We start from the raw sequence: 7,738 nt of genomic DNA, 5'->3' as shown, positions 1-7,738 counted from the left end.
TGTTAAATACTCATTAAATCAATGACTAATGCATTTATGTTGGCATTTACTTAGCCCTTTTTATCTGTGGGTCCTGCATCCAACCAATTGAAAATACTCAGGAAAATCTTTTTTACAAAGTCCCCAAAAGCCAAACCTGATTTTGCCACACACTAAATACTATACTCAAATCTACATGAAAAATGCGTAGGGCTATTTTATCAGATTATACAAACAATGTATGATTAAAGCATATGTGAGGACATATAGATCTACATGCCAATACTGCACCACTTTATAAGGGACTTAGCATCCAAAGAATTCGGTGTGCACTGAGGGTCCTTCTATCTATTCCCTCACTGATACTGAGTATCAACTATGCTAAAACTGCATGAGCCTAGAATTCTTATGTGCCATAAGCAGGTACGACATAATACCTCATTTAAAAATACAATTCTTTTTAACTTTTAGTAATGGCTGAACTTTGAGGAGTGCTCAGAACATAGCACTCTCATGTAACAGACGTAGTACAGATCCACTAGTAAACATTCAACCCTGGAGCCAACAAACATTTGACATTTATTACAAGGTGTTTAGGACTTTTTATACACCATGGCCTCCTATTAAACTTTCATCTTATCAAGTGGCAAAAAAAACCCCACACAAAAACCAAAAAACTCCCACCTTATTTACATGTGCATAATATAAACAAAATGAAAATGCTTCAGCCTTAAAAAGATTTAAGAAAACTCAATTATGATCTGAGAACCTGTCAGATTCCATAAAACAGTAGGCAGAGCATAACCTTTCAAAATATTGACATATTTTAATTCAGAGTCCATTTACCATCTTTTTATTCTGCTTGAAAATAAACTTCTAATCTCATATGTAAATGTAGATTTCACAGGTAACGAAGGTTAAATAAGATAATGCAAACAACTTTGGTTCTTGTCTCCATTTCCCCCATTAACAACTTTTAGACCATCTGTAGTGACAAAATAAAACAAAACACCAGGAAAACTGCTATAACCACCTTAAAGTTTTTATTTCAATAAGCTCACACTAGACAATTTCTTAACAGCTTTAAAATGCAGTATTTATTAACATTAAATGCACTCGAACTCAAACAGCCAGACCAAAGTATAAATACAGAATTAGGTACATCTCAAAGTTGTGTCCGTGTTTACATTACCGGATACAGAAAACTAAGCATTCTTCAACAACTTTTCAATGGTCTTAAAATTCATGGAATATGTGCATTTTCCTAATGATTCTTTAAAACTAAGAATACCATATATGGAATTTATCAAGGCAGACAACTACATTAATTTGGACTTCAGTAAGAATGTAACTCACAACCACTAAGCTAAAGAATAATCTGAAGGATTAAGTGGTTATGATGATCTTATTTCTTCCATCAGACACCAAGAACTGGCTCTTTGTATACTGAGCTCTCCTTACCTTTACTGCTCAGTTGAGAGGCTCTTAATTCTCTAAATCTAGACAAACTATGCGGGACTGTCAATTCAACAGTATACCATTAATATATAATAAACTTTAATGTGACACTGAGTTGTTTTCCAGGCAGTTGCAGGTTGCATTTTGTCAGGAGTCAGTGTGTCTTCAAACTAAACAGGAGAAAACCCAAGTCTGGCTTGTAGTAGTTAGACAGATTTGCCTGTAAAACGAAGATCTCAAAAGTTTTCAGTAAATCTCCAGTACTTTGCAAGCAGCTTTAAAAAGAATTTATAAAATGTTAAGTGCTTTCTTTCCAAATATAGGCTTTAGAAAAAGGTGTACATGCCAACACCAAAGAAAAAAAATTGACCCACTTTTTTCCCCGCAAAATAGTTAAGGCTATCTATTAAACCTGAAGCAACATGACCTCTCATGTATCAAGCTACTTCAAGGTTAAAGCATTTTAAGAACAAGGTGTCAAAGCTGTTTTTTCCTCAGGTCAGAGATGAGGCCATTACCAACTTGTTCACTTATCTGAATTTCAAAATGGCTAAATTAATGTGAACCTTTATTACAATACTTGCATGGATTTGTTGGCATGTTATCATGCCTAAGAAAATCTTAAATAGAACCAAGAATGTAAACCTTGCTTCACGTTCTAAAGCCAGAAACAAATCAAAAGCAATTCCTATTAAATAAACCCTATACAGCCACAGATCACTACCAATCACACAACAAAACAAAGAGATTTAAATCTCAGTTCAAGCCCAATTAAGTTCTGAACACAATGAATACTACAGTTTCAGTATCTAGGGAGAAAAAGCCATTTAAGTCTTTGTTATTAATATTTGACTTTCATTTTAGAGCATTTAAGAAATCATCTGGCAGGCTTCCTATCACACTGTCCCATTAAAATGCTAGTGTATTTCCCCAAAAGCTTTAAAATAAAACTATATAGTCTGACAAATGTAAAACAAAGTATTTTCATTTATAACCAAAGCACATCATTTTGCAAACTACAAGACCATGTTACTATTATGGGACTTTTTTTTTCTTTCTGAGATGAAGTCTAACTCTGTTGCACAGACTGGAGTGCAGTGGTGCAATTTCAGCTCACTGCAACCTCTGCCTCCCAGGTTCAAGCAATTCTCCAGCCTCAGCCTCCCAAGCAGCTGGGATTACAGGCGTGCGCCACTGCACCCAGCTAACTTTTTTGTATTTTTAGGAGAAATGGGGTCTCACCATGTTGGCCAGGCTGGTCTTGAACTCCTGACCTATTCAGATAGTCCGCCCGCCTTGGTCTCCCCCAAAGTGCTAGGAATATAGGCGTGACCCACTGTGCCACTGGCCAGGACTTTTTAAACAGTTTTAAAGCCCTGTTTGTCACTAAACCAGAAAGACACAATTTTTAGGTCTCCTTCAATTTGAAAAGTTTTGAAACTTGGCTAATGTACAATTCGATTTCCATCATAAATCACTGTTCACTTCACATACTGAAAATCTGTCTTTTCATCAATTCCAGAAAGATAAAATTCTTACCTTTCTATTCAGGAATCCAAGATTAAGTTCCTTAAACTTTAAGAACACATTAGAGGTGAAAACCTTTGTTAGACTTCACACAGTATTTTTAAAAGCTGATTTCTAGATTTATTGGGTTGTCTAACCTAGTGTTATGGAAGTTTATTTCTTATTACTAAGATAGCATCTTTAAAATACATTGACATTCCTCAAAACTTAAGTTTCCAAACATCAAGTTTGCCCCTACTGCAGCTTGGGTCCAATTTTAACACCTGTGTTTTAAAATCTATTATTCAGGTATCCCACATTTTTCTACTCAATATACACACAGGCTAGAGACAAAACACATGAAAAGAGAGAAGGCAGAAATGGTGAATAAAACACTGTAACTGCTGCTTCTTAGTTTCCACTTCAGTGACTTAAGTCAAATAAGCCTGGAATCAACCATCACTGTCGCCAAAGTCTAGCTTATGCAAGGAGTAGGGAACATAAATGTTAACTACAGACTTAAAAATAAATGACTCTGAATCTCACTCCACCACTACACCCTTGGCATTTGGGAAGAGTGTACACATACATAGATCTGTTATTCTATTTAGCATTCATGTGTTTTTTTCTTTTAACTCCCATTCTTTTTTTTAAGTTGCAGATGCTGAGAGCAGTCTGAGGACCCTGGTCATTTACAGCTAAGAAATCACTAAGGATCAGAAAGAAAAACTAGAATACAGGCAGTTAAGTTACACATCAGTTACTCATGTATTGGTAAACTAGTACTTGTTTAATAGAAACAAACTGTACCCCCCACCCTAAATTCCATGCTTAAAAAAAATCCATCTTTATACACTGCTTTCAACACAATGGCATTCTCTCTAAATTTAAATACTTGAGCAATATATGAGGAACATAATTTATTAACTTTTAGAAAGTAAAATATCCTGAAATAACATTAACTCCAAAGAAAGCAAAAAGGTATATTCTAACTTTACAGATGATCGTTATGTATACTGTATGTTTAAAATAGTCCTATCATAGTCATATCACAATACTTAACAGCCAAATAAATCTAACAAAAAATATAGCCAGAATTTACACTGCCAAATCTGACATACAACACGAGAAGTGAAATGTTTTTGGATGAAAACAAGATGTATTTAAAACAAAAAGTTACAAATTTTCTTTATTACTTCATATCTCTTGTACATTTAACAGTGGAAGTCGAAATCTTCAGCAACATTTAATTTTCACAATCTTCTGGTCACAATCCCCACCAAACTCAACAGGCCGGGACAAGTGCAATACCATACAGAAACACAGCATTGCAACCGATCCCAACCTGTGTAGAAAGGGGTTTGATTTTCCCTTACTTTTCTACAGACTTTTCACTACCACAGTCAGTTTTGCATGGATTTGCACAGCAGAATATCACACAGCTGGATGCAAACCTGCAAAACTAACCATAGAACAGTGTTCAGTAACAGGACAGTTTGATTGGGCGACAGGTCGAAGCTGGAGTTCTACAGCTAGCAGTACTTTAAGTGCTCATAATGCAGTAGATAACTAAACACTACCTGCACTATAAGCACTTTAGTGCTACAGAAGCTGTCACATCAGAAATACACCAGGCAGATTCTACATCGACACAATAAAAGTACACAAAATTAGTAAAAATCATTCATTTGAAGGAAATAGCAGGCCACCATCAGTTTTGCATAGATTTGCACAACTACATTCTTCTTGTAGTGCAACTATGCAAAACTAACAGAGGACTGCAAACAAAAAACTATTAAAATACCTATATACTTGCTTGGCTTCAGTTAGTGGATGAATACATAACTTCTTATGCCAGAAGGAGCACTTAGGGCAGTAGATGCTAATCTACTTCACTATCTGCACTAGATGCACCTTAGAACAAAAAGCACTCAACATCAGCAGGCCCTGCACTTTAAAGCCCATGTTGGCTTCCCGAGGCAGCTGTCACCATAATGCTACAAGTGCCTTCACTGCAGTAGATGCACATATCACTACCTGCACTGTAAGCACTTTGACATTATTCTGACTGGTCACAATCTTCAGTTTTACAAGGTGATGTTCTCTTTATTCCTGCTAAATTTGAAATAGATAATTAGAATTAACACCTCAAACTCTAACAACTATAAACGATACAAATTCAGCATAATCCCCACTGGGGAAGAGAAAATTAGTTTAATTATCTCAAAGATATGAGGTCCACTTAGACACATTTTATGCCTTAAAAATTCTTTACAGAAGGCAATCATAACCAACCATCCAACTAGCACTGGATGTGGTGGCTCTTCCAATGCCTGGCCTTTCCCAAATGGATATAGAAAGGAAAAAAAAAAGACTGCAAATAAAGAACATATATACAGGGAAATTTAGTCCATGTATACCTTTTAGAGGAAATCTTCACATCCACGTGGCAAAACGTTTTCCTCTTCTTCTGGCTTCCACTTAGCAAATACTTGATGAAATGATTAACAAAATTACTGTTCAGACTACATTTCAAGTCTATCAGTCAACTGCAGAACTTAAATATCCTGTTTAAATCTATCAACCCAGGTTATATCTACTTTATACCCAACTTAAAAGAGGTCCTAAAATTACATTTTGTAAACTGCATAAGCCACTTTCCAAAGATATACAGGAATATTTACACTGTAATTCTACTAACTTAAAATTAGCAAATCCATAATTAGTTTTCTAAAAAAGGTAAATTGTCTAAGGTAAAAAATACCTACTTTTACTCTTTAAGAATCCAATCCTATGATACTCAACTTTACTACAATAGCAAGAGAAGTTTGTTTTAAGAAAAGTTCAAGAAAATCAGAATACACTTACCCACTCCAGAAAACTTCCTTTACAGCAAGTATCCTCAGAAAAGCCACTGGTGCAGTTAGGTCCACGTGTATAATGACTGGAGTAGGGGGAAATAAGGGAAAAAAGATAAATATATTTGCCCAAAATTACTACCACCGTCCAAATCTGTATTTGCCATTTTCCAAACTGCTAATAGCAATTAATTCCATCCATTTGCAAAACTGAGGGTAACCGAGTCGGGCAACACTTAGCAGGATTTAAAAGACCAATAATGTATAGTTAAAAATTGCGGAAGAGAATAAAGTTGAAAAATCCTTAGCTATCAGATACATGCCTTAAATAAGCTCCTAAAATGCTTGATTATGATCAGCAGCAATCACTGACTCCACTGTACAGCTCCAGTAAAAGGGGGAAAAAAAAAGCAGCCCAGGGACTATTCTTCACCACCCCTCCCCCAATCAAGACCTCGTGGCTGCATGCCGGGATAAAGAGTTGTTTCTCCAACTGCTGTGGCCCTGGTGGCATGCCGTTAATTTTCTCTTTTGGTTATATTACAACACCGAGCCTGCCTTCTCCGGTTCCTTTTCCCTTTGCTGCAATTTAGGAACCGAAGACCACGCAGGATCACCCGAGACTGACTGCAAAGTGCCCGCCACGCTCATGGAGCCCGGGCCGGCAGCACATGTCGCACAAGGGGGCGCGCGGCCCTGCGATTCTCCGCGTAGCCACCAGGGGGCGGCGGGTCATAGTCGGCCCCGCCGGACGCGGCAAACCCCCCCCCAATCCGTTTCCCGGCGGCAGCCGCGCGGCGACCGGCGGCGCCGAGGCCCGAACGCGGCGGGGACGCGGGCGCGCCGCCCCTCCTTTGTGTCCCCCAGGCCCCCCCGAGCCCGGCCCAGAGGGGCGGGGGCTCCGCGGTCGCGGTGCCCGTCGCACGCGGCCCGAGGCCTAAGCCGGGAACAATCGGCGGAGGCGCGCAGTCGCCGCCATGTCCCCCGCCCTCACCCCCGCGCAGCCCGCCCCGCAGGAACATGGCGGCGGGGACGCCGCTCCCGCCGAGCCGGGCCGGCCCTCCCGCGCCGCACTCCCAGCGAGCGGCCGGGTACAGGCGGGTCCACGCCGCCGACGAGGCCGACTCCGGCCTCCTCCCAGGGCCACGGTGGGGAAGTTGCGGGCCCCGCCCCGAGGCTGCCCACGCGGGCTAACAAAGCCCACGCGGAGCGGGGGTGGCGCCCAGGCCGCGCCGAGCTCCCGCGCCCCTCCGCCCACCCTCGCTCGTACAAAGTTTGGGGAACCGCGGGCTCCCGCCCACGCCACGCCGCCCTCTGGCGCGCAGGTACCTCGTGGGCGCGCCCCCTCCCGGCCCGCGGCCTGCCCCATGTGCCGCCGCCGCCGCCGCCGCCGCTTTGTTCTGGAGGCGCTTTAACTCTCGCCCCCCGGAGAAACTTTCCTACCCGGGGACCCCACGCCCCGCGCGCGCCCCAGGCCCCGGAGAAGGCGCGGGCCTCGCACGTCCTCTCCCGGAGGGGCCATTGTGTGCGCCGCCCGCCCACCCGCCTTCGGGGCGGCCCAGGCAGGGTCCGCGCGGGTCCCGGGCGCGGCCGCCACGCGCACGCCGCCCCCTCCCACCCTCCCGCCCCGGCCCTGCCCTGCCCTCGGCCGGCCCGCGTGCGAGCGAGGGGGCAGCCAGGCGCGGCTGCCACACGCCGGGGCGGCCAACGGCCCGAGACCCGCCCCGGCCACGCCGCCGCCGCCACGCTGCCCCGGGCCAGTCCGCCCCGGGCCGCTCCGCCCCGCCCGCCAGACCCGGGCCGCACACAACAGGTTTCCCTCCGTCGCCGGAGGGGCGGGCAGACTCACCAGGAGAAGTAGCCGCCACCATCTTCGCCTGGCCCGCCGCGGACTCCTGCTCCCGCCTCCCCGCCCGCCTGCGCTTTACTACGACCGG

The 7,738-nt window shown here is 43.3% G+C and overlaps 1 long non-coding RNA gene across 1 annotated transcript; it reads right to left on the bottom strand.

Annotated features, from left to right (window-relative positions):
- Positions 1 to 1,000: 1,000 nt before the first annotated feature.
- On the bottom strand, positions 1,001 to 5,804 carry LOC118152127 (uncharacterized). Its single transcript, XR_004740482.3, has 2 exons — positions 5,364 to 5,804; positions 1,001 to 5,058 (listed from the first exon to the last, which is right to left on the bottom strand). It is a non-coding gene; the product is annotated as an uncharacterized LOC118152127 (long non-coding RNA).
- Positions 5,805 to 7,738: the final 1,934 nt, after the last annotated feature.

The sequence above is a fragment of the Callithrix jacchus genome, chromosome 1, assembly GCF_049354715.1.
Source record: "Callithrix jacchus isolate 240 chromosome 1, calJac240_pri, whole genome shotgun sequence".
Lineage (NCBI taxonomy): Eukaryota > Metazoa > Chordata > Mammalia > Primates > Cebidae > Callithrix > Callithrix jacchus.
This window is presented reverse-complemented; position numbering and strand designations above follow the sequence as displayed.